The sequence below is a fragment of the Bos indicus genome, chromosome 18 (assembly GCF_029378745.1).
Source record: "Bos indicus isolate NIAB-ARS_2022 breed Sahiwal x Tharparkar chromosome 18, NIAB-ARS_B.indTharparkar_mat_pri_1.0, whole genome shotgun sequence".
Lineage (NCBI taxonomy): Eukaryota > Metazoa > Chordata > Mammalia > Artiodactyla > Bovidae > Bos > Bos indicus.
In genome coordinates, this window is record NC_091777.1 from 44958623 (window position 1) to 44985353 (window position 26731).

Below are 26731 nucleotides of genomic sequence, written 5' to 3' on the forward strand. Positions count from 1 at the left end.
GGATTCAAGCTTTGAAATAAGGGAATTGCACTGGGTGAGATCTATGTTCTTATTAATTTTCCCCAAAGGCACTCCCTAGTCTCTATGGGGTGGAACAGCTTGAACTGAAACAGAGAGTCTGAGTTGACTTGAAGTGTTAGAATCTGAAGTAGCCAGAGAAGCCAAAAATTGAGAGGGAAAAAGTCAGGTGGGGGAAAAAAAAGGAACCATAAGATGGGGAGTCACCAAATTTTCATATAAACTCCCCTCAAATCCTTAGCTCACCCTGAACTGCAAATATGCAGGGAAACTCTACGAAGCCTGCTGAAAGGCAGCTGCTGAAAGAGGAGAGATTTCAGCTTTCATCTACTGCAAGCAAGACAGTTTGGGCTTAGCATCCTCCCAAGTTAGAGGAATTTGATCAACACTTAGGCTTTCCAAAGAACAAAGTCTCGATGAACTCTGAGATAATATTAATTGGTCAAGCATATGTGATTGAAGTTTCAGAAGAACCGGGTGAGGAGCAGAAAATCATTGAAAAATTAACACTGTTCACTGATGCCTCATTGGAAATAATGGCTACCAGCTGGCAATGGAATTACATTTCTAAAGATGAAAACATGAAGAAAAATGCTGTCAACACTGAATTCTATATTTAATGAAAATAACCTCCCCAAATGAGATGAAATAAAAATATTTTCAGATGAATCAGAGCTAAAAGAATTTGTCATTAGATTTTTAATACAAGGAAATGCTAAAGGAAGTTCTTCAGGATAAAGGAAAGTGATACCCAATGGGAACTTGAATTTACAGGAAAGAATAAACACTAGAAATGGTAAATAACTTTGTAAACATAAAAAACTTTTTTCTTCCCACATTTACTTTAAAAAACTGACTGTTTAAAGCAAAATAATAAGCACTGTAAGGTGGGACTTATAGTGAAGTTGCTCAGTCGTGTCCAACTCTTTGTGCCTCCATGGACTATAGCCTACCAGGCTCCTCCGTCCATGGAATTTTCCAGGCCAGAGTATTGGAATGGGTTGCCATTTCCTTCTCCAGGGGATCTTCCCAACCCAGGGATTGAACCCAGGTCTCCCACACTGCAGGCAGACGCTTTACTGTGTGAGCCACTTGGGACTTATAAGATATATAGAAATAAAAGATATAACAACAGTAGCATAAAAGATGGGGTGAGAGAGTGAATACACGGGATGATTCTACTTTAAGGTTATTGAATTTGTGAAGTGTGAAATATAAATTGTGATGTGGGAAGTAGTGTAAGGTGTGAAATGAGAATCAGTAGATGTGAACAATGGTACAGTGTTATTCTAAACAGGCTTTGATACACCAAGGATACATATTGCTAGCCTTAGAACAGCCACTAATATATAATAAGTTCAGTTCAATTCAGTCGCTCAGTCGTGTCCGACTCTTTGCAACCCCATGAATCACAGCACACCAGGCCTCCCTGTCCATCCCCAACTCCTGGAGTTTACCCAAACTCATGTCCATCGAGTTGGTGATGCCATCCAGCCATCTCATCCTCTGTCGTCTCCTTCTCCTCCTGCCCCCAATCCATCCCAGCCTCAGGGTCTTTTCCAACGAGTTAACTCTTCGCATGAGATGGCCAAAGTATTGGAGTTTCAGCTTTAGCATCAGTCCTTCCAATGAACACCCAGGACTGATCTCCTTTAGGATGGACTGGTTGGATCTCCTTGCAGTCTAAAGGACTCTCAAGAGTCTTCTCCAACACCACAGTTCAAAAGCATCAATTCTTCGGCACTCAGCTTTCTTCACAGTCCAACTCTCACATCCATACATGACCACAGGAAAAACCATAGCTTTGACTAGATGGATCTTTGTTGGTGAAGTAATGTCTCTGCTTTTCAATATGCTATCTAGGTTGGTCATAACTTTCCTGCCAAGGAGTAAGTGTCTTTTCATTGGAGCCCCCAAAAATAAAGTCTGACACTGTTTCCACTGTTTCCCCATCTATTTGCCATGAAGTGATGGGACCGGATGCCATAATCTTAGTTTTCTGAATGTTGAGCTAATCCTAACCTTAACCCTATGTTTAAGCCAATTTTTTTCACTCTCCTCTTTCACTTTCATCAAGAGGCTTTTTAGTTCCTCTTCACTTTCTGCCATAAGGGTGGTGTCATCTGCATATCTGAGGTTCTTGATATTTCTCCCGGCAACCTTGATTCCAGCTTGTGCTTCATCCAGCCCAACATTTCTCATGATGTACTCTGCATAGAAGTTAAATAAGCAGGGTGACAATATACAGCCTTGACGGACTCCTTTTCCTATTTGGAACCAGTCTGTTGTTCCATGTCCAGTTCTAACTGTTGCTTCCTGACCTGCATATAGGTTTCTCAAGAGGCAGGTCATGTGGTCTGGTATTCCCATCTCTTTCAGAATTTTTCACAGTTTGTTGTGTTCCACACAGTCAAAGGCTTTGGCATAGTCAATAAAGCAGAAATAGATGTTTTTCTGGAACTCTCTTGCTTTTTCTATGATCCAGCGGATGTTGGCAATTTGATCTCTGGTTCCTCTGCCTTTTCTAAAACCAGCTTGAACATCTGGAAGTTCACGGTTCATGTATTGCTGAAGCCTGGCTTGGAGAATTTTGAGCATTACTTTACTAGCGTGTGAGATGAGTGCAATTGTGTGGTAGTTTGAGCATTCTTTGGCATTGCCTTTCTTTGGGATTGGAATGAAAACTGACCTTTTCCAGTCCTGTGGCCACTGCTGAGTTTTCCAAATTTGCAATTCAAAAGTTGATAGAAGAAATAACATACAAAAACATTAAATTACTCCAAAAGAAGGCTAGATATTGTAAAAGGAAGTTTGAAGGCCAAAAGAAGAAGATAAAAAACAAATCACAAGGCAGCAGACTTAAAATCAAACCACACCGATAACTGCACTAAATATAAATGCAGTATTTATTGCAACTAAACAGCAAAGAATGTCAGACTACATATAAAAGCCATATTCAACTATATGCTACCAATAAAAGATGCACTTTTAAATATAAAATAAAGTCTGGTTGAAAATAAAAGTGTGGGAACATATATATCATGTAAACAGTAAGCATAAGAATGCTTCAATGGTTATTTTAATGTCAGAAAAGCAGACTTCAAGACAAAGAGTATTTCTAGAGGAAAAATGGAAAATTTCATAATTATAAAGGAGCAATTCATCAGGAAGATATAATTATCCTAAATGTGTATATACCTAATAACAGAGCTTCAAGGTTCATAGAGCAAAAATGACATAAATAAAGGCATAAATCAACAACTACACAAAAAATTAATTTGAAATGGATCATAGACATAAACTTCTAAGATAGACCACAAAACTTCTCTAGAGAGCAAGGACATCTTGCCCACAGTATAGATATAATGGTCACTTGAATTAAATTCACCCATTCCAATCCATTTTAGTTCACTGATTCCTAAATGTCAAAATTCATTCTTGCCATCTCCTGTTTGACCACTTGCAATTTACCTTGATTCATGGACCTAACATTCCCGGTTCCTATGCAGTATTGTTCTTTACAGCATCAGACTTTACTTCCATCACCAGACACATCCACAACTGGGCGTTGTTTTCACTTTGGCTCAGCCTCTTCATTCCTTCTGGAACTATTTCTCTGCTCTCCTCCAGTAGCATATTGGACCCCTCCCAACCTGGGGAGTTCATCTTTTCATGTCATATATTTTTGCCTTTTCATACTCTTCATGGGGTTCTCAAGGCAAGAATACTGAAGTGGTTTACCAGTACTCTAGAGAATAAATGGGTTTTCTGAGTTCTGTGAGCCACTCTTTTAACAGATTAATCAAACACAAGGATATGGTTGTGGGAACCTTCCATCTGTAGCTGGTTTGGTCAATTAGAAGCACAGGTAACAATGAACTTACAATTGGCACCTGAAGTGGAGGGCAACCTTGTGGGATTAAGCTGTGTAATCTGACCCTATCTCCAGATAGAGTCAGAATTGAGTTGAGTGTAGGACATTAGTTGGTGAAGGCACATTGGTGGTGTGGGAAAGACTCCCGACCGACATTGGAACAAATATAGGCAAAGATCTCTAAGACAGAACACAAAAAATACTAGCTATAAAATTAAAAAATTGATAACATGCACTTCATCAAAATTAATTTATTTTTTTAACCAAAAATCAGAATGCTTTCCTCCTAAAACTGAGAACAAGACAAAATGTGTACTCCTAACATTTTCATTCAACACTATACTGGAGGTTCTGGACAGGGAAATAAGGCAAGAAAATGAAATAAAAGGCATCCAGACTGAAAATATAAGTATATAGAAAACCTTATGAAATCAAGTTTAAAGAAAAAAGAAGACTACAACTTAATAATGAGTATAGCAGGTTAGCAGGATAGAAGATCAACATACAAAAAAAAAAAAAAAAATCAACAGAAATCAATTGTACTTCTAAGTGCCAGCAATGAACATCTGAAGTGAAATTAAGACAGCAGTTCCATTCATAATAGTATCAAAAAGAATAAAAGACTTAGAAATAAATTTAACAAAAGAAGTGTAAAACATACTCTGAAACTATAAAACATTATTGAAAGAAATTAAAGTAGATCTAAACAAATGGAGAGACAATTACATCTTCATGGATTGGGTAACAATATTGTTAACATGGCAATTTTCTGCCAACTGATCTGCCTCAATATAATCCCTATCAAAGTCCCAGCTGGGCTTTTTTTTTTTTTTTTGGCAGAAATTGATGAGCTGCTCTAAAATTCACATGGAAATGCAAAATGACACAAAAGTGCTAAAATAATCTGGAAAAAGAAGAACAAAGTTGGAGAACTTATTCATCTCAATTTCAAAACTTATTACAAAGCTACCATAAATCAAGACAGTGCAGTACTAGCATAAGGATAGACATTTAGGTCAATGGAAGAGAATCAAGACTCCAGAAATAAGCCCTTACATTCATGGCCAAGTGATTTCCGACAAGGCTACCAAGACAATTCAGTGGGGAAAAGAACAGTCTTTTCAACAAATGGTGCTGGGACAACTGGAGAGCCATATGCAAAAGGTTGTATTTGGACAATTACCTCACACCATACATAAAATGTAACTCAGAATACATCAAGACCTAAACATAAAAATTAAAACTACAAAACTCTTAGAAGAAAACAGAGGAGTAATTATTAGTGACCACGGTTAGGCAATGATTTCTTAGGAATGATATGAAAAGCATAAAAGATAAAATTTTTTTAAAGACTGCTAAATTGAACTTCATTCCTCCCTCTAGTGGATTTAAAATATAACCACATTTGTAACTATTTCACCTTTTTTGAAACAATAGTAAAAGAAATTTCTATAGCAATCACTCTAATCAGTGGTCATTTTAACAGCCACTACGGTAAATTAATTTTGGGGCTTCCCTCGTGGTCCAGTGGCTAAAAATATGCCTTCTGATACAGGGACACAAGTTTGATCCTTGGTCCAGGAACTAAGGTCCCACACGCCATGGGGCAACTAAGCCCGTGAGTCAAAACTAGAGAAGCCCATGGATTGTAAGGAAGACCCAGCACAGCTAGAAAAATAATAATAATAATAATTTAAAAAAAAAAAAATATATATATATATATATAAACACACTGGAAAACATTTAACCAAATAAAAATACAATAAAGACAAATTAAAAAAAATTTTTTTTTTTAAAGAAGAGGCATGAGGGCATTTTCTGGAATGACAGAAATTACCTGTATCTTGAGTGTGGTGGTAGTTACACAACTGAACCAATTAATCAAAACCAATTTACTTGAAGGCTTTCAAGTGTGAGTTTCAGTGTATGTAAATTTTACCTCAGTAAAATTTTATCAAGTGATCACTCTGAGGAGTGGTATGAAAGGAACGGAAGATGAGCCCAGTGTTGCACTTCCATTGCAAGCCCTTCGGTACTTCTAAACATTTGTAAAACATTGTGTGTGAATTACTTTAAATTCTGTAAGTTTTGGGAAATGAAACGTTACATTTGAAGCTTCTTATTATCACTTCATGGAAAAGAGAAGACCAGATGACATCTTCTATCTGGGAGGGTGTCATTTACCCACCAAGCCAAAGCACTGGTCAGGCAGACCACCAGGAGATCCAGGAACAGACACATGCTCTTGAAAGCCACAGTAGAAATGAAATGGTAATCATTTATTCCCTGTTGTGGGGCTTCCATACCAAACACACAATCTCTCAAAAAATGAAAGTCAGAATTTCAAAAGCTTCCGGTTTTTTTAATGCTAAAGCTTATTTGCATATCAAAATTGCCTCAGGACAGTAAGCAGAATTAGAAAATTAAGGAATTACATTAGAAGGAAGAGAAAGAAGTAGGACAAACGTGTGAAAGTATAGAGCATTCTCCTCTGTCACCGAAAAGCTGGCTTTGGGTTTAAATCAACCACCTAGCAACATTTGCAAATAAAAAGAGACTTAAAATATCACGGCTGTTAAATTTTGATAATACTATTACCACAAATTTATTTACCAACTCAATGACAAACAGATCTTTTTAAAAGTACCTATCTGTACAACACTACTCCCTCTAGTGGATCTAAAAAATAACCATGGTTGTTAACAATTTCATCTTTTGGGGAACAATAGTAAAAGAAATTTCTGTAACGATGACCCTGATCAGTGGTTATCTTACTGATCACCACGGTGAATTAATTTTGCTTTCCTGTGCAGTGTGCTTTTTCCCATTCCCTCTCCTCTTAGAGAAAGGTACTTAACATTTACCTGAATAATTAACCACTCAGAAATCAGAATATGATAGACATTTCAAACATTACTTACAAGGATAAAAATCTGAAAGCTATTGAAGGTTGTATGATACTCAGCATAAATCATAAATATTCAAAGAATTTCACAGTCACTTTTGAGTAAAACACAACTTAAATGGCCATTTCAACAGCCTATTCCCCCATGTGTCACTGCAAGGCATTCAAAATGGGGTAAGCAATCATTTTCCAATAAGTAATCATTCAAGTTTCCTATCTACTTATTTTCATAAAATAAAATTTCAAATGTGATCTAGTTATTCACTGGATCCTTGAATCTCAAATACTCTTTCAACGTTTTCAGTGGACACTTTGTCATGTCATGACTATATTTTGCATTGGGGGACCTGTACATACGTTAAGGAACAAGATGACATGTTTTAGTTGGCGTGACTTACGTTTCTGGACAACTGGGTTTACTGCAACTCAATTAGTCAGGCACAGCTGCCACTTCTAGGAAGCAGGCACCTTAAAGGGAGCAAAGATAATGACATTCAGTTGAGCTGATCTCTGTAGCCTAACCTAAGTGAAATTTTAATAACCAGACAGCAAGCCCTGTGATTAGATGATTTGGGATGAGTTTTACTATTACAAATAACCAAATGGAGTTTCACACATCTTTCCAAAATGAAGAATTTGAAATGGCAACACTTCTTAGAAGTTCAGGACCTTACTGAAGTGAATTTAGGTAAAATATTGATGACAAGGTTTCTCATGCTTCGAAAGTCACATTTAATGGCAGGCAAAGAAATACATTTCCCAACCAAAATCGAATGCCACCACCATCAACAACCCCACAGAGGCTCAGCTACCTAAAATGGAAATGAAAACATAATGTATGGAAATATTCTCTTAGAAAAACTCCTTAAGGCTTCACATGTATTAATGTATTAGTTTGCAAACATTAAGATCAAAGCCAAAGCAACAAATACATCCTAAAAAGTTTTTCGTCAGATTTTTATTAACGATATACAAGTAGCAAGGCATAAAAAATTAATAGGCAAAAGCCTTGAAATGTCAAACCCAATGATCTCGAGCCATGCCTACCTCCTTTGCTTTTTGTTTCAGTCTTGCTGTCTCTGGGTCTTCTTGCCTTGAGCGACTCTACATGGTTAAAAAAAGGAGAAAGAAAGGTTAACAGATGGTTTAAGAGCCCCTCATCTGTTGCAGTAAGTTAAAAATAGCAAAGGAGGGAGAAGAGGATCCAAGGTGTCAAAAACGCAAGGCCTAAATTCATAGACGTGTAATTTCAAGCCTTTAGGCTTACCCAATTAGCTGTTAAATATTCAGTTTTAAATAAAATCTACTGTAGGTTTAAAAAAATCAACCCACTTTACTTATAATATTGCTCACTCTTAAGTTTCAAAATAAGTTTCCATTCTTTTTTAGGTATTCAAATTGCTGTACACCAAGTCCTTCCACATTAATTAGACCCTGTATACAATTATGCCCCCAAATCTTTTCTTTCCAGGAAGCCCAACTCATCTGATGGAGAAGTAGCTACGACACAAGAGATAAAGAAGTTATGTGAAATGCACATGTCCTACTTCCTGGATCCTGAAATAGCCTGTGATGCCAAGCTTTCAGTCCCCAAATCTCTTGGACAATGAAATCAATCCTTAATTGCTAACAGATCTTTGCACATCTATCACAGAAAAATGCCAGCAACATAAGGCAAGATTCCCTCCTTCCATGCTGGTTAGCATGTGCTGACATACTTGGGGCTTAAAGTGAAGAAGCAAATAAAAATTTTAAATATTTGATTTGAAATTCCAAAAGAAAAAAAATATGCCTGGTCCTAATCCAATATTTATTGGCAAAACAGTTGAAAAAGACAGAATAAAGAATGACATGCTAAGGTCCTCCCTGGTGGTCCAGTGGGTAAGACTCCACAATCCCATGCAGGGGGCCTAGGTTTGATCCCTGGTCAGGAAACTAGATCCCACATGCAACAACTAAGACCAGGTACAGCCAAATAAATAAAGAGATATTTTTAAAAAGGAAAAGAATGACATGCTAAAGCTAAAATACACCCACTTAAACAGAGAACAGTGGCAGAGACCATCAGAGGGACCTGAATTTGGACACTGACACCAATGAGGAGTTGTGGTGGGAGGGGAGAGACATCATTACCATTTGCAGAAAGAGCCTCCTGATGCTGGACTAATGGGGAACCCCTTCTCTCCCAGTCTGAGCTTTCCTTGTAGCTCGGTCAGAAAAAAATCTGCCTGCAATGCAGGAGACCTGGGTTTGATTCCTCGGTCAGGAAGATCCACTGAAGGAAATGGCAACCTACTCCAATATTCTTGCCTGGAGAATCCCATGGACAGAGGAGCCTGGCAGGCTACAGTCTGAGGTTGCAAGAGTCGGACATGAATGAGCAACTAAACTACTACCCTTTCTCCCAAGAGAGGAGCCCTAGGCTGCTCCATGACTGCTGCCCATCTCAGTCCTGGCTGCAGTGTTTGGACCCTCCCCATCAAGCATACAGCTGTTCATGCAACTTCTGATGTAGAAACTGCCTGCTTTTCCTTCTTTAGACAAGCTGCACCAGATTCTCCCGGTTACAATGAGGTGTATACGTGTTTGCTGCCGCTGCTAAGTCGCTTCAGTCGTGTCCGACTCTGTGCAACCTCGTAGTTGGAAGCCCACCAGGCTCCCCGTCCCTGGGATTCTCCAGGCAAGAACACTGGAGTGGGTTGCCATTTCCTCCAATGCATGAAAGTGAAAAGTGAAAGGGAAGTCTCTCAGTCGCGTCCGACTCTTAGTGATCCCATAGCCTACAGCCTACCAGGCTCCTCCGTCCATGGGATTTTCCAGGCCAGAGTACTGGAGTGGGGTGCCACTGCCTTCTCCGGTATACGTGCTTAGTCATGTCCAACTCTTTGCAACTCCACGGACTATAGGCCGCCAGGCTCCTCTGTCCATGGAATTTTCCAGGCAAGAATATTGGAGTGGATTGCCATTTCCTCCTCCAGGGTATCTTCATGACTCAAGGACAGAATCCGCGTCTCCTGCATTTCAGGCAGATTCTTTACCGTTGAGCTACCGTAATCCCAGTAACAACAAGATCTGCCGAACAAGATCAGGGGGCTTGTCTCATTGCTCCCTCCTTCCTGCCATCACCAAAGCCTCCTTGCTTTGTTGTATGAAACTGGTAGGAAGAGAAATAAAAGGAAAAGAGAGGGGTAGTGGGGAGAAACAAATGAAGGCAGAAAACAAAAACCGCATATTTCCTAGTTTTTTTGGAGTGAGGAACTAGATGAATGGTGGTGTTATATCCAGAAATGGGAAAATCAGGCGAGTATAAGGAGTAACTCAAGAGTATGTTTTGGGACACACAAAGTCTGCTGTATCAGAGAGCCAGGAGACAGTATCAAGTAGGAAGTTGGAAGTTGTATATAAGTGACAGAAATGCAGGGGAGAGGTAATGGCTAAAGATAAGACAATGAGGGACTTTCCCTGGTGGTCCAGTGGTTGAGAATCTGCCTTCCAATGCAGGTGACACTGGTTTGATCCCTGTTCAGGGAACTAAGATCCCACATCTCTGAGGCAACTGAATCAGACTGCCTCAACTACTGGGCCTGCCTACCATCACAAAAGAGAAGCCCACATGCACAGCAACTAAGACCCCTCATGCCACAACCAAGATTCAATGCAGGCAAATAAGTTAATAAATATTCTTAGAAAAGTAAAAAGGAGATGATAAGAATCTATCAAATCTGCTAGGAGCTCAAGTAATAGGAGAACCAAGAATTAACCACTGAGTTTGGCAAGAAGCAGGTGTTCTAAGATCTGTTTCAGAGGAATGCTGGGGACAAACATCTGATTAGAGTCATTTAAACAGAAAACCCAGGCAGAAGTATATTCTAAAGTGTGTACCCAGGATTTGTTTGAATCAGATCTGGTAAGGTACACAAACATGGAAATGACTGTCAGGAATGAAGAAATTTATACCTACAGATCCCCAGAAATGGGCTTCCCTTGTGGCTCAGCTGGTAAAGAATCCACCTGCAATGCAGGAGACCCTGGTTCGATTCCTGGGTTCAGAAGGTCCCCTGGAGAAGGGAAAGGTTACCCACTCTGGTATTCTGGCCTGGAGAATTCCACAGACTGTATAGTCCATGGGGTTGCAAAGAGCCAGACATGACTGAGAGATTTCCCCTTTCACTTGCAGTGTTCAGCTCAAGGAATGTCCTCGTTCACACTCAGTGCAACTCTCTTCCTGCTTGACAGAGAAAGTGGAAAAAAAAAATCCAGTGGGATCCCCCACATGGGGAAGAACCCAGGTCAGCCAGGAGGCAATAGGGGAGAGGGGAGCATGGCCCAGAGCAGAAACTTCACTGGGATTTTCAAAGGAAGGAATGGGTGAGGCACAGGAGGTAGGTTTAAGTTTGTGATTATCTTTTCTGGATAATTTCAGCAGGCTGTGGGCTAAAGGAATGGCCCCTAGTTGTCCAGTGTCTGGCCTTGGGGTAACTTAGGGCAGGGGAAATACTGGTTTGGTGTGTGAGAGTTTGATACAGGAGATGGTTGAGTGGGACCTCTGAATTGGTTACTTTGTATATCAAAGGTGCTTGCAGGGCAGTCCTTTGCTAATTCCAGGAATTAGCTAGCTCTGGGAGAGGCAGTTTCCCAAAGATCAAGACCCCAAACACCAAAGCATCAAGAATACCAAAAATAAGAAAATGTAGTCAATATAAAGTGAAAATGGTCTACCAACTCTTGAGAAATTCTACCATAAAGGCAAGCAGAGAAATGTGGTTGTGGGTGATACAGACGTTAGGACATGTTTTTAAGATGGCTGAGAGCACAGCATGCTTCTGTGCTACTGGGATTGAAGGAGTTGAGAGGAAACCTGATGAGTGGAAGAACGAAGGAACGGTCAAACCCCGTCAGAAGCAAAACCACTGACTAGGAGAACGGATGGGATGCAGAGCTTATATGGGGGTTGCTCACAGCAAGAGGAGAGTCAGAGTGGGAACAGTGGCCAGAAGGCTGGTGGGTGTGAGCTGATGGCTGGGCAATGAGACAGCTTTCACTGTATTGCTTCTATTTTTCTCTTTGAAATAAGAAACAAGGTCATCATCTGAATGAGAGGGAAGGAAAGGGTGTTAAAGATTGGGAGAAATAAAAGGTGGCATAAAACAGTGGTCTTAGAGAGTGGGAGGGTGAACCAACTGGGGAAGTGGACTCACATTGCTGAGCTGTGCTAAGGGTCCCCTTGAGGTTTTTGGTCATAAAATTAAAGTAGGACCAAGTTTGGGTGTTACTGAGCAAACAGGAGGAACAAGGGAGTTGGAAATGTTCTAAGGAGAGAGGGTAGTTATGCACCACACATATATAGACAACTATATTTCTAGTTCCCTATAAAGGACCAGATGATGCTGTGAAAGTGCTGCACCCAATATGCCAGCAAATTTGGAAAACTCAGCAGTGGCCACAGGACTGGAAAAGGTCAGTTTTCATTCCAATCCCAAAGAAAGGCAATGCCAAAGAATGCTCAAACTACCACACAATTGCACTCATCTCACACACTAGTAAAGTAATGCTCAAAATTCTCCAAGGCTTCAGCAATACATGAACTGTGAACTTCCAGATGTTCAAGCTGGTTTTAGAAAAGGCAGATGAACCAGAGATCAAATTGCCAACATCCGGTGGATCATGGAAAAAGCAAGAGAATTCCAGAAAAACATCTATTTCTGCTTTATTGACTATGCCAAAGCCTTTGACTGTGTGGATCACAATAAACTGTGGAAAATTCTTCAAGAGATGGGAGTACCAGACCACATGACCTGCCTCTTGAGAAATCTGTATGCAGGTCAGGAAGCAACAGTTGGAACTGGACATGGAACAACAGACTGGTTTCAAATAGGAAAAGGAGTCCGTCAAGGCTGTATATTGTCACCCTGCTTATTTAACTTCTATGCAGAGTTAAATAATGAGAAACGCTGGACTGGATGAAGCACAAGCTGGAATCAAGATTGCCAGGAGAAATATCAATAACCTCAGATATGCAGATGACACCACCCTTATGGCAGAAAGTAAAGAAGAACTAAAGAGTCTCTTGATGAAAGTGAAAGAGGAGAGTGAAAAAGTTGGCTTAAAACTCAACATTCAGAAAACTAAGATCATGGCATCTGGTCCCATCACTTCATGGGAAATAGATGGGGAAACAGTGAAAACAGTGGCTGACTTTATTTTTCTGGGCTCCAAAATCACTGCAGATGGTGATTGCAGCCATGAAATTAAAAGATGCTTACTCCTTGGAAGGAAAATTATGACCAACCTAGATAGCATATTAAAAGGCAGAGACATTACTTTGTCAACAAAGGTCCATCTAGTCAAGGCTATGGTTTTTCCAGTGGTCATGTATGGATGTGAGAGTTGGACTGTGAAGAAAGCTGAGTGCCGAAGAATTGATGCTTTTGAACTGTGATGTTGGAGAAGACTCCTGAGAGTCCCTTGGACTGCAAGGAGATCCAACCAGTCCATCCTAAAGGAGATCAGTCCTGGGTGTTCATTGGAAGGACTGATGTTGAAGCTGAAACTCCAATACTTTGGCCACCTGATGCGAAGAGCTGACTCATTTGAAAAGACCCTGATGCTGGAAAAGATTGAGGGCAAGAGGATAAAGGGATGACAGGATGAGATGGTTGGATGGCATCACTGACTCAATGGACATGGGCTTGGGTGGATTCCAGGAGTTGGTGATGGACAGGGAGGCCTGGCTTGCTGTGGTTCATGGGGTCGCAAAGAGTCAGACATGACTAAGCGACTGAACTGAACTGAAGGACCAGAAGGATTTAAATCAAGTGGAAGAGAGGCCATCTCCAGGAAATGGAATTACAGGTAGTCTTTGCTAACCTCTTTGTATTTATAGGATTTTCTTAAGCTTTTGCAGAGAGTGCCGGGGTCCAGCCCCCCAGCTGGTCCAGGGTATTCGAAGGAGAGATGGCATAGGCGACTTATTTATTTAAATATTTATCAAAGATATAAAGAGTAATAGAATGAGGATAGCTCAGTAGGAAAATTCAGTGGAGAAAAGAGGCTGAGTAGCTTGGTTTACGCGGGAGACCAATAAAACTTCAAGACAAGAAGTTTGCACCACTTACGTAGGCCGCAGGCATCCTTCCGTTCTCCCAAAGGAGAGGAGACACTGAGGCCTCCCCGGTCAGATCTTAGAAGCCCAGGCATAATTAGCAAGCATGGCGGGTTCCGCGCTCCAGATGGAGACTCAGCCAGAATTTGAGAGAGAGAGTGACATGGGGAGACCAAGTTTTGGTGAACAAGGCCCGCACTTTATTTTCCAAAGTAGTTTTTATACCTTAAGTTGTGCATAGAGGATAATGGGGGAAGGGGTGGAGTCATGCAGGGACAGCAGTTCCTGGTCCTAATCAAAGCCAGGCTTTCAAACTTATCATATGCAAAAGTTCAGGTGAATTACATCATCTTCTGGCCAGGAGGCCTGTTAACATTTTAAGAAACTTATCTTTCTCTAAAGGTGATTATTCCAAAGTCAGGCACCAGCCTCCAAAAAAGCATTGGATAAAGCTGCATTCCTATAGGGCAAAGGTGAGGTGGGCTCAATCAAGAAAAGAATTAACTCAAGGGTCCAAGGTTACAAACATTGAGCTACTACTTACATTTCTATACACCCATTATATCAATCAATACACTGCCAAGGACACAGTAGGTAAGGAGTATGGAGACTTAGCAGCAAACATTGGCCCAATAAGTGAAACACCCTTCACCAATACAATTTCTAATCAATCTTTTAACTACTCAAAGGAATCTGTGTTTAGACAGTTTAGAACATCTCCTGCCTCTCACAGTTGGGAGGCTCTGAACAATCACATGTGGCCGGAAAAACCTATTCAGTCAGGCTAGAGGGTTTCCAAAGGAGTTAGTATGTTAAACACTGTCACACCCAGGAATTATTAACTGGAGCTGTAAGCTAACTCTTTTTTCAGAGAGAGGTAGTGGGGACAGCCTCCCATAAAGTCAGAGGTGTAGGTGAAAGCACAAAGCAGAAAGTAGGCAGACTCTGGTTTTGGGGGTAGATGCTCAAGAATTTCCAGGGGGACTCCTGAGGCTCGATCCCGCCTTTGCGTATGCCAAGCCTCCTTCCTCATGACCTTTGTCATGCGTGGAGCTCCTCACGCTGGCTCCCAGCAGTGACAGAATTCTAGTTGAGCTATTCCAGATCCTGAAAGATGATGCCGTGGAAAGTGCTGCACTCAATACGCAATATGCACTCAATATGCAATATGCCGGCTCCCGGCAAGAGAGTATGTATTTCACTTTATAAACACATGAAGACAATAAAGCTATTTCAAGAAAAAATTTAAAAACTAAAAATGTAGCAAAATGAGGTTTTGTTAGGAAAGAAAGCAACTAACCCAATTTCCTATATGTATATAAAAAAATCATTGCCCTAAATTTGGATACTTCCTTGACTATTAATTTGTATATTAATGATAACCCTCTACAATAGGAAACATACTAATGAATCACTTGGGGAAAATGAAGAAAAGCACAGGACTGGAAAACACACCACAGACAAATATGCAAAGCTACTGAAAACGCAACAGGATGTCAACAGGAGCTGCATGTCCTCTTGGAGATTTCCAGGTGAAATGGTTGGAGATAATTTTACAGCCATCCCGAGAAGGGGCTGTAAAGAGGAAAAATTCCCTTCTGGATCCGTCTGCTGCTGCTGCTGCTGCTGCTAAGTTGCTTCAGTCGTGTCCGACTCTGTGCAACCCCATAGACGGCAGCCCACCCGGCCCCGCCGTCCCTGGGATTCTCCAGGCAAGAACACTGGAGTGGGTTGCCATTGCCTTCTCCCCTGGATCCATCTATGAAATAATAAAGCAGAAGCTGAGGGAAGCTTTGGGAAGGTTGGAGATGCTTATGGAAAAACCCATGCAATGGCTGCTGATATGTATGGTCCCCTCTGCCTCATGAAGCTAGGACAGGGGCCCCATGCCTCTTCCTGGTCACACAGCTGGCTGGGCACAGAGGTCTGATGTGGGAGCGAATGCGGTACCCCCAGTTTTCTGAGCTCTGAAAGCCAGTGGGTTGTGGCCCTCCTGCTCACCCTGGACAGCCATTCCAACATGCCTGGTGCTTTCAAGAGGTCCCCTCCATCAGCCACAGTTGCTCATGTGAAAACTGAATCTTCTGAAAGTATCAGTGTTGTTGTTTTGGCTTTGTCAAGCGTGTGGACTTACGGGGAACAAAATTCCTTATAAATTTACCCAGATTTACCATCTTTTAGTTTGTTTTCACTAAATCTCAGCTTTCAGTTCTTGTCAGAAGACACGGGGCAGGTACTTGACTGAAAGACCCTTCTCCTTCTCCCACTTTAAATTTTAGGGATGATAAATTACCGTGAAATTAATTTAGCTTTACTATTACACTTTTACTGTGAGTCCTGAGCCAAGGACATTTTTATGTTAAAGTCTTTGTAGATGTAACATGCTGTATGCCTGAAATACCTCTGTGTATAATACTGATACTGGGGGAAATCTATTAATATTTTGTAAAGTGATGTGTCTGGTATGACATTGGGTTTTTTCTGTGGGTGGGGGGCGGAGAACATAATTCTACCAAATATTAGAAATTCTACTGAGTGAACTGCACAGGCATGACAGATACACTGATCTCAATAGGCTGAGGTCCTCATGAATGGGAAACAATTGTTTGAAAACATACTTTCTGATATAAATGGAAATTAGAGAGGGGGATCTTAAGACTCTCCATAAATAAAAATACTTTTCTGAATACCTTATTTTGTAGTCAAGAAAATTAACTAACTCCTCAAGCCACTCCCACTGGCACAAAGACTGTAGACCATGATTTTTTTCACAGGGATTTTGCTATAATCAGGTTCAGCACGTTCCAGAATGATTGTTTGTTTCAGACACTTGTCAACTTTATGAGGTTGGTAAAAGTGAAGAGGAATTCTGCTTTGCCTGACCTCATTTAGGCACAGGATACACATTCTTTTACAGTTTGAAACCTCGAGTATTCATGCTTTAATCTTTCAAACTCATACCTTCCCAGGGCACCCTCGGCTTTCATCAGTGCTTTTCTCATAGTCATGCCTCTTATAGTTTTATAATTTTTTTAAAGTTAATACTAGAAGAGTTTAAGGCATTGGTATCCTTTTTCCATTAAATAAAGTGTCAAAACTCCTGATGCTGTGCTATAGTCACCACCATGTCAACCGTTTCAATTTTAAACCCATTTTCCCCATTCTGATAACATTAGAACTTCACCCATGGCACTATTACCTTATAACTTTCATTTTTAATTAAAGAAGTTAAATTGGCAACAGAAAACACTTTGCTTTCACATTAGCTTCGTTAATAAAAAAGTGAAAGTTAAAAGCAGTATACCTATGGATAAAATCTAGTTTCAAACCCCAGTTTCTCCTTTATCACATAAAGTAAAAGGTATATGCTTATGACAATCTTAAAATAAAAGGAACAATGAAGGTTGAATATAATAAAAAACCAACTAAACTAGAATAGATATTTCTCTCAGCAAAAGTTTCACAATTCTGAGGACACTTTGGTACTTAATTAATAAAGACAAGCAGCAAAATCCCAAAGAAAGTGAAATAAAAATAATTCTTCTCAAAAAACATGGTAGATGTTGATGCCCACCTGTAATTATCAAATCTAACTAAGGAATTAATGTTAAGATATGAGAGCAATATACAGATGTAAAGGGTTTTTATTGTCATATTTTGGAAAAGACTCTGATGCTGGGAAAGATTGAGGGCAAGAGGAGAAGGGGGGGTGACAGGGAATGAAATGGTTGGATGGCATCACTAACTCAATGGACATGAATCTGGGCAAACTCAGGGAGATAGTGAAGGACAGGGAGGCTAGCATGCTGTACTTCATGGGGTCACAGAGTCTTACAGGACTTAGTGACTAAACAACAGCAATGAACAAATTAAAATATTTTTCTCTGGTTAACATAAAGAAAGGGGGAAATCTGAATGTCTTATTTATCATATATATATATTTTATATATCATATATAAATATTCATATTCTACAATTAGAGGGAGGCTCTATTCTAACCAGCTAGAAAAAACAAAACAGCAGATTTCCAATTAATTCTTCCAACTTTCTAATATATGCCTCTGTTACCTGTTATAAAAGAAAAGAAAACAAAACAACAACAGTAAGAGCTTGAAATGGAACTAAAACAGTAACTAATACTAATGGAGAAAAGCAAGGGAAAAATAGTCAAAGTTTGCATAGAACACAATTTTTTTAGAATCCATAAAACAAAGAAGATTGACCATCTCCTCTTTTTCTTAATTTAAGACTTTACCAGAGCTATAAAGAGCTTTGGTAAAGAACAAAAACACAAGTTCATGAAGACAAAGAGAACTGAAAAGAAACACCTATAGATGGATGTATCAAATGTCAACAAATGTTTGAAAGACAAAATGGATGAAGTAAGAAGGAAAAAGTACACTCCACCCTGTCTCTCCCACTGAATGCAGTTATAAACTGTAGACGAATGAATGAATCAGCTATTTGAGGACTCAAATGAAAATGATAGATTGGGGGAGAGACATATTCAGAGTCACCAAATCACATTTTCCCCCAGCCTGGATGCAACACAGCTGAAACCTGGAATGGGCAGAATACAGTCCTTGTTCTGGATTGAAGAGCAGGAAAGAGGTCTGCTAATGCTCAGAGTAAATGGGAGAAACATTACTCCCTTTTTGTTCTCCATTTCCTCACACTCCCAGCCCAGTGTGCGGAAGAGTAGGATAAATAAAGCCTCAGCTTTCTGACCAAGAGGAGTAAAAAGAGGACACCTAGGAAATATGAAAGTATCTGAGAGAGTATGAAGAGGCAGAAGCTGGGAAAAGTGGTCCCATAAAGCCATTTATCAACTCGTGGACAAATCCCTGGACTGTGCATGCATGGGCCTAGTCCTAAACTGCCTACCATAGACTTTGTGAAGGGAACAGGATAAGCCACAGCCCAAATCCCAGACTGACTGCTAGTGGTACCTTCCTGGGATAGATCCAATAACACTGCAAAGACTCTGCAAATGAACCATAATCCATAGATCTGGTTGGAACTTGTAGCCTGAAGCCAACTGGGTAGATAAGGTTTAATACAACTATAGTATATCAATAACCTCAGATATGCAGATGACACCACCCTTATGGCAGAAAGTAAAGAAGAACTAAAGAGCCTCTTGATGAAAGTGAAAGAGGAAAGTGAAAAAGTTGACTTAAAGCTCAACATTCAGAAAACTAAGACCATGGCATCCGGTCCCATCACTTCGTGGCAAATAGATGGGGAAACAGTAGAAACAGTGGCTGACTTTAATTTTTTGGGCTCCAAAATCACTGCAGATGGTGACTGCAGCCATGAAATTAAAAGACACTTACTCTTTGGAAGAAAAGTTATGACCAACCTAGATAGCATATTCAAAAGCAGAGACATTACTTTGCCAACAAAGGTTTGTCTAGTCAAGGCTATGGTTTTTCCAGTAGTCAGGTATGGATGTGAGAGTTGGACTATAAAGAAAGCTGAGGGCCGAAGAATTGATGCTTTTGAACTGTGATGTTGGAGAAGACTCCTGAGAGTCCCTTGGACTGCAAGGAGATCCAACCAGTCCATGCTAAAGGAAATCAGTCCTGAGTGTTCATTAGAAGGACTGATACTGAAGCTGAAACTCCAATACTTTGGCCACCTGATGAGAAGAGCTGACTCATTTAAAAAGACCCTGATGTTGGGAAAGATTGAAGGCCGGAGGAGAAGGGGATGACAGAGGATGAGATGGTTGGATGGCATCACTGACTCAATGGATATGAGTTTGGGTAAACTCTGGGAGTTGGTGATGGACAGGGAGGCCTGGCGTGCTGCAGTCCATGGGGTCACAAAGAGTTGGACACAACTGATTGACTGAACTGAGCTGAACTGAACAACTATAATAAGTCATATTAAATAAATTGCACTAAATAATTAATAAGAAAACCATAAAATAAAGGGGATAAGGATAATAGGCCCTACATAATGGTAAGTTTCTACATTCTACCTGATTCTAGGTGGAATGAAAAGTTAACTATGTCTTTTGTAGTCCTCAGAGCAATGAAACCATTCTAAGAGATATTATACAAAAAAAAGATAAACTAATATTGAATACTAAAAAATTTAAACATTAAATAAGTATCCATAGCAAATTTATTTGTAATAGTAAAAAACTGGGATTGGCCTAGAATGTTCTTCAACAGGTGAATTGTTAAACAACCTGTGGTACCAGTATACCACTAATTATTATCCAGCAATAATAAGGAACAAACTATTAACCATGAAACAACAGAGATGAATCTCCAGAAAATTATGCTGGGTGAAAAATATCAATCCCAAAGGTTATATGCTATACTGCTGCTGCTAAGTCACTTCAGTCGTGTCCGACTCTGTGCGACCCCAGAGACGGCAGCCCACCAGGCTCCCCCGTCCCTGGGATTCTCCAGGCAAGAACACTGGAGTAGGTTGCCATTTCCTTCTCCAATGCATGAAAGTGAAAAGTGAAAGTGAAAGTGAAGTCGCGTCTGACTCTTAGCAACCCCATGGGCTCTAGCCTACCAGGCTTCACCATCCATGGGATTTTCCAGGCAAGAGAACTAGAGTGGGGTGCCATTGCCTTCTCCATATGCTATACAATTCCATTTAAATAACCTTTTAAGATAGAAAATTTTAGAAAGACAGGAAAGATTGCGGTTGCCAAGGGTTAGGGCATAGGGAGCTGAAGTAAGGTGAATATAGTTATAATGTAAGAGACCAAGGGACACTTGACTGGGGTGGTGGATACAAAAACATGCTGCTGCTGCTGCTAAGTCACTTCAGTCGTGTCTGACTCTGTGTGACCCCACAGATGGCAGCCCACCAGGCTCCCCCGTCCCTGGGATTCTCCAGGCAAGAACACTGGAGAAACTCCAGTGGGTTGCCATTTCCTTCTCCAATGCATGAAGGTGAAAAGTGAAAGTGAAGTCTCTCAGTCGTGTCTGACTCTTCGCGACCCCGTGGACTGCAGCCTCCCAGGCTCCCCTGTCCATGGGATTTTCCAGGCAAGAGTACTGGAGTGGGGTGCCATCGCCTTCTCCAACAAAAACATAAAGAAGTGATTAAGTTATATAGAACTTAATACACACACAAATGGATACAAGTAAAACTGAGGAAATCTGAATAAGACTGTATTAATGTCAATATACTGATTTAATATTATAGTTTGGCAAAGTTTATAATTAGAGGAAACTAAGCAAACTGAACAAAGGATTGCCATTATTTCTTACAATTGTCAATGTAAGCTTTTTTTTAATGTTTAAATAACCCAAAAGAGGACTTCCCTGGTGGTCCAGTGGTTAAGAATCCATCTGCCAATGCAGGGGACATGGCTTTGATCCCTGCTCTGGGAAGGTTCCACGTGCCACTGGGCAACTAAGCCTGTGAACCACAATCACACAGTCCATGCTCTAGAGCCCATGAGTTGCAACTACTGAGCCCATGGGCTACAACTACTAAAGCCCAAGCACCCTAGAGTCAGGGCTCTATAACAAGAGAAACCACTGCATTGAGAAGCCCACACACTGCAACTAGAGAAAGCCCACTCACAGCAACAAAGATCCAGTAATAGACCTAATAATAAAAATAAATAAACAGATCTAATAATAGATCTAGTAATAGATCTAATAACAAAAATAAAAAAATAAATAAAATTTTTAAAAATAACTCAGAAGGCAAGAAAGGGTAAATAGGAAATAAAAATATAAATAGAACACAACAAAATGATAGGCCTATTAAAATATATCAATGATTACATTAAATGTAAACATCTAAATAAACCAATTAAAAGATAAATATTTAGAATTAATAAACATGATGAAACTAAATGTTTATAAGCAATTCACTTTAAATATAATAATATTAGTAGATTAGAAGTATAAGGATGGAAAAATATATACCATAATGGCAATAATCAAATGAAGCCTAGAATGGCAATAATTATATTAGACAAAGTATATTTTAGACCAAAAAATTACCTTAAATAAAAACAGACATTGCATAATGATTAAAGGATCAATTTAAAGCATAATAATCCTAAATATGTATGCAGCTAACAACAGAACCTCTAAATACATGAAGCAAAAACAGAAAACTGAAAGGAAAAGTAAACAAATATTCAATTATCATTAGAAATGTCAACATTTCTAGTAACTGATAGAACTTGCAAACAGAAATTGCAAGGTTATATGAGAACTAATCAATACCATCAACTGATTGACCTCAATATGCATTTATAGAATACTTCATTTAAGAGTAGCAGAACACACATTTTTTTCAAGTGTACAGGGAACATTCACCAAGTTAGGCCATATCCTGGGTGATAAAATACATCTTAACATATTTAAAAGAATAAAATGATACAAACCAAATTCTCTGACTATAATTGAATAAATTAGAAATCAGTAATGAAAAAATAACAGGAAAATCTCCTCCTTAAACCTTAGAAACTAAACAATATGATTCTCAAGTAATCCATGCTGCTGCTGCTGCTAAGTTGCTTTAGTCATGTCCAACTCTGTGCAACCCCATAGATGGCAGCCCACCAGGCTCCGCTGTCCCTGGGATTCTCCAGGCACGAACACTGGAGTGGGTTGCCATTTCCTTCTCCAATGCATGAAAGTGAAAAATGCAAGTGAAGTTGCTCAGTTGTGTCCGACTCTTTGTGACTCCATGGATTGTAGCCTACCAGGCTCCCCCGTCCATGGGATTTTCCATGCAAGAGTACTGGAGTGGGGTGCCATTGCCTTCTCCCAGTAGCCCATGAATCAAGGGGAAAATCATAAGGAAAATTAGAAAATATTTTGAACTGGAAGTAAGTGAAAGTAAACATTTCAAAATTTGTGAAGTGCAGATAAAGCAGTGCTTAGAGGAAAACATGGCATTAAATGCTTATATTAGAAAAGTTCTTAAATCAATAATCTAATCTTACCTTCAAGAAATCAGAAGAGGGACTTCCGTCTTCTAGTGCAGTGGGTAATAATCTGCCTGCCAATGCAGTGGGCATGAGTTCAATCCGTCATCCAAGAAGATCTCATGTGCCATGGAGCAACTAAGCCCGTGTGACACAACTACTGAAGCCCAAGCATCTAGAGCCTGTGCTCTGAAACAAGAGACGCCGCTGCAATGAGCAGCCTTCACACTGCAATGAAGTGAAGCCCCGCTTGCCACAACCAGAGAAAGCCCTCACAAAGCAACAAAGACCCTCTGCAACCAAAAATAAAATGAATCATTAAAAAAAAAAAAAAAGAAAGAAATTAGAAGAGCAAAGAAAAAAGCAAATCAAACAGCAGAAAGGAAATAATAAAGTTAGGGTAGAAATCAATGAAATTGAAAAGAGAAGAATAGTAGACAAAATCAATGAAATCAAAGCTGCTCTTTGAAACAATCAATAAAATTGATAAATCTCTAGCAAGATATACCAAGAAATAAAAAAAGATATAAATTACCAATATTAGGAATGAAACAGGGGATATCACTACAGATCCTACAACCATTAAAATGATAACATAGCAGTACTGTGAACAACTCTACATGCAGAAATTCAATAGATAAAATCTGCCAATTTTTGAGAAACACAAATTATCTAAGTTGACTCTAGGTTAAGTAGAAATTCTGAATAGTCTTATAAGTATTAAAGAAATTGAATGCCTAATTTATTTTTTTTCCTAGGAAAAGGAAACTCAGATGGTTTCACTGGTGAATTTTACCAAAGATTCAAAGAAGAAATTATGCTAATTCTTCATAATCTTTCCCAATACATAGAAGAAGGAACATTTTTCAACTCATGAGAACCAGCATCACCCAGATACCAAAATCTAACAAAGACAATATAAAAAGTGAAAGTTACAAACCAGTACCCTTCATGGATACAGACACAAAAATCTTTAATAAAATATTAGCAATGAATTATTACAATGAAATACATTATAAATAAGATATATAAAATATATTAAAAGAATAATAACACCAAAATCAAGTGGGTTTATCCTGGGCATGCAAGTCTGGTTCAACATTTGAAAATCAATCAATGTAATCCACCATTTTAACCACCTAAAAAAGAAAAACTACATAATCACCATATAAATAAAATTTTCAATTAAAATTTTTAATTGATATAAAAAAGCATTTGACAAAATTAAACATCTATTTATTGAAAAAAATCTCTCCACAAATTTGGAACACAAGGGAACCTCCTATGTTTGATAAAAAGGCATCCACAAAAAAACACTTTTTAAGCAACCATCATGCTTAATTGTGAAAGATTTCCCCCAACACTGGGAAGGATGTCCATTCTCACCATTTCTAGTCAACATTATACAAGAATTTCTAGCCAAGGACATTAGAAAAGAAACTGAAATACAAAGCATTCAGATTGGAAAGGAAGAAATAAGTCTTATTTGTAGATGACATGATTTTATATGGAAAATCCCAAGTAATCTACCATAAAACTATTAGAAGTAATAAACGAGTTCAGTAAGGTTATGAATACAAGATCAATATACAAATTCAATTGTACTTTTATACTCTAGCAACAAACAATCAAAAAATGAAATCTTTAAAAAATATTCTATTCACAATACCATCAAAAAAGAAGAAAATACTTAAGACATTTAACAAAAAAGTACAAAACTATACTCGGAAAACTACAAATCATTGTTGAAAGAAATATAAAAATATCAAAATAAATGGAAAGCCATCCCATGTTTTTGAATTGGAAGACTTAATATTTAGGTTTTATATATAAATGTTAATAAGTTTCAGTTCAGTTCAGTTCAGTCACTCAGTCGTGTCCGACTCTTTGCGACCCCATGAATTGCAGCATGCCAGGCCTCCCTGTCCATCACCAACTCCCGGAGTTCACTCAGACTCACGTCCATCGAGTCAGTGATGCCATCCAGCCATCTCATCCTCTGTCGTCCCCTTCTCCTCCTGCCCCCAATCCCTGCCAGCATCAGAGTCTTTTCTAATGAGTCAACTCTTCGCATGAGGTGGCCAAAGTACTGGAGTTTCAGCTTTAGCATCATTCCTTCCAAAGAAATCCCAGGGCTGATCTCCTTCAGAATTGGATCTCCTTGCAGTCCAAGGGACTCTCAAGAGTCTTCTCCAACACCACAGTTCAAAAGCATCAATTCTTTGGTGCTCAGCCTTCTTCAGAGTCCAACTCTCACATCCATACATGACCACAGGAAAAACCTAATATTTACTATATTAAGATAGCAACACTTCCTGAACTGGTCTACAGATTCAACGCTATCCTCATCAAAATTCTTGCTGGATTCTTTGTAGAAATTTATAAGCTAATCCTAAAATTTATGCAGAAATGCAAGGGACCCAAAATAGCCAAAACAATCTTGAAAAGAAAAACAAAGTTGGAGGATTTACATTTTCTGACCTCAAAGGTTAACGACAAAGGAATGGTAAACAAGACGATGGGTTATTGATCAAAATCCTCACATTTAAAGTGAATTTATTTTCAAAGGGTGCCAAGACAGTCCAATAGGAGAGGCATAGACTCAACAAATTGGTCTAAGGACAACTGAACAGTCACATGCAAAAGAATGAAGTGAAACCCCTACCTCACATCATAGCAAAAAACTTGACTCAAAATGGGTCAAAGACCTATATATAAGAGCTAAAACCATGAGATTCTTAGAAGAAAATACAGGTGTAAATTTTCATGACCCTAAGCCATGGTTTCTTGGACATGCATCAAAAGCACAAACAACAAAAGGAAAAAATAAATAAACTGGGCTTTATCAAAATTAATAACATATCTGCAAAGGACACCACTAGGAAAGTAAAAAGATAAACCAAGAATGGGAGAAATATCTGTAAATTATATATATGATAAGGGATTCATGTCTAGAATATATAAAGAACTTTTATAACTCAACCACAACAACAAATGACCCTTCTACTCTTGTATTTGTGTATATATGCATATATTGTGAAATGGAATGAACTTTAATAAAATTATTAAAATAATTTCTGCATGGTAGAGTATTCATTGACTTTTACTTGTTTCTTTGTACTTTTCTGTATTGCTTGATTTGTTAAAATAATGAGTATGTATCTTTGTCAAAAATAAAGTTATTTCTCTTCAAGAGTACGTTAAAATGATAATTTGAACATATGCATCCTTTACTCTGAAAACCTCAGTAAAATTATAATAAAGTTATTTTCTCAAGAAAAGGAGACATAATCCCAAGAAAATAAATCATAATAGAACAAACAATAAACTTTTGGGAGGTGGAAAGCAGGTGGAAGAGTGACTTAACAGGCAAAAGAATGTCAGATCCTAAACTGAGAACTGATTTAATTTACACTATGCTACCTTCAAATGCCTTCCATGTATACAAATCTCATCCATTCTCCAAAAGCCTCCTACTTTTGGACATTCATATTGCAGCCCATCCTCTACTCACTCTAAAATCCTACCTCTATGCTCCTAACAACAACAATAATAGCAATAATAATAAACCTATGGAGCATTTTTACCAAGGGCCCTAGTATAAAGCCAAGTATTTAAAGAACTAATAGACTTTGACATTTGCTTCTTATTGTTCAGTATTATTTCTAAAATTTGGATATAAACTTCTTAAGAGGAGAAATTCTATTTTATCTAGCTCTAAAATCTTTCATAGCACCAGACTCCAAATCAGTAATCATTAAGTATCTGAGTTGGCTTAGTTCATAGAATACACACCTACTGATCTCTTTTAGTGCCAGTTAGCCAATGTCCGATTGGCAATCAAAAATCAAGGGAGCATGCCTCTGTTGCCATTTTAGGTCTTGCCACCAAAAAAATGTGCCTGTT

The 26731-nt window shown here is 39.0% G+C and overlaps 1 long non-coding RNA gene across 3 annotated transcripts in view; it reads right to left on the minus strand.

Moving 5' to 3' along the window:
- The window catches only part of LOC139177102 (uncharacterized), a 245302-nt gene that overhangs the window by 69459 nt on the left and 149112 nt on the right, over positions 1-26731 (minus strand). For all 3 annotated transcript variants that reach the window (XR_011561537.1, XR_011561535.1, XR_011561536.1), the window contains exons 2-3: positions 7845-7901; positions 7196-7265 (exon numbers count right to left, since the gene is read on the minus strand). This is a non-coding gene — a long non-coding RNA (uncharacterized lncRNA). The remainder of the gene's footprint in view (positions 1-7195; positions 7266-7844; positions 7902-26731) is intronic.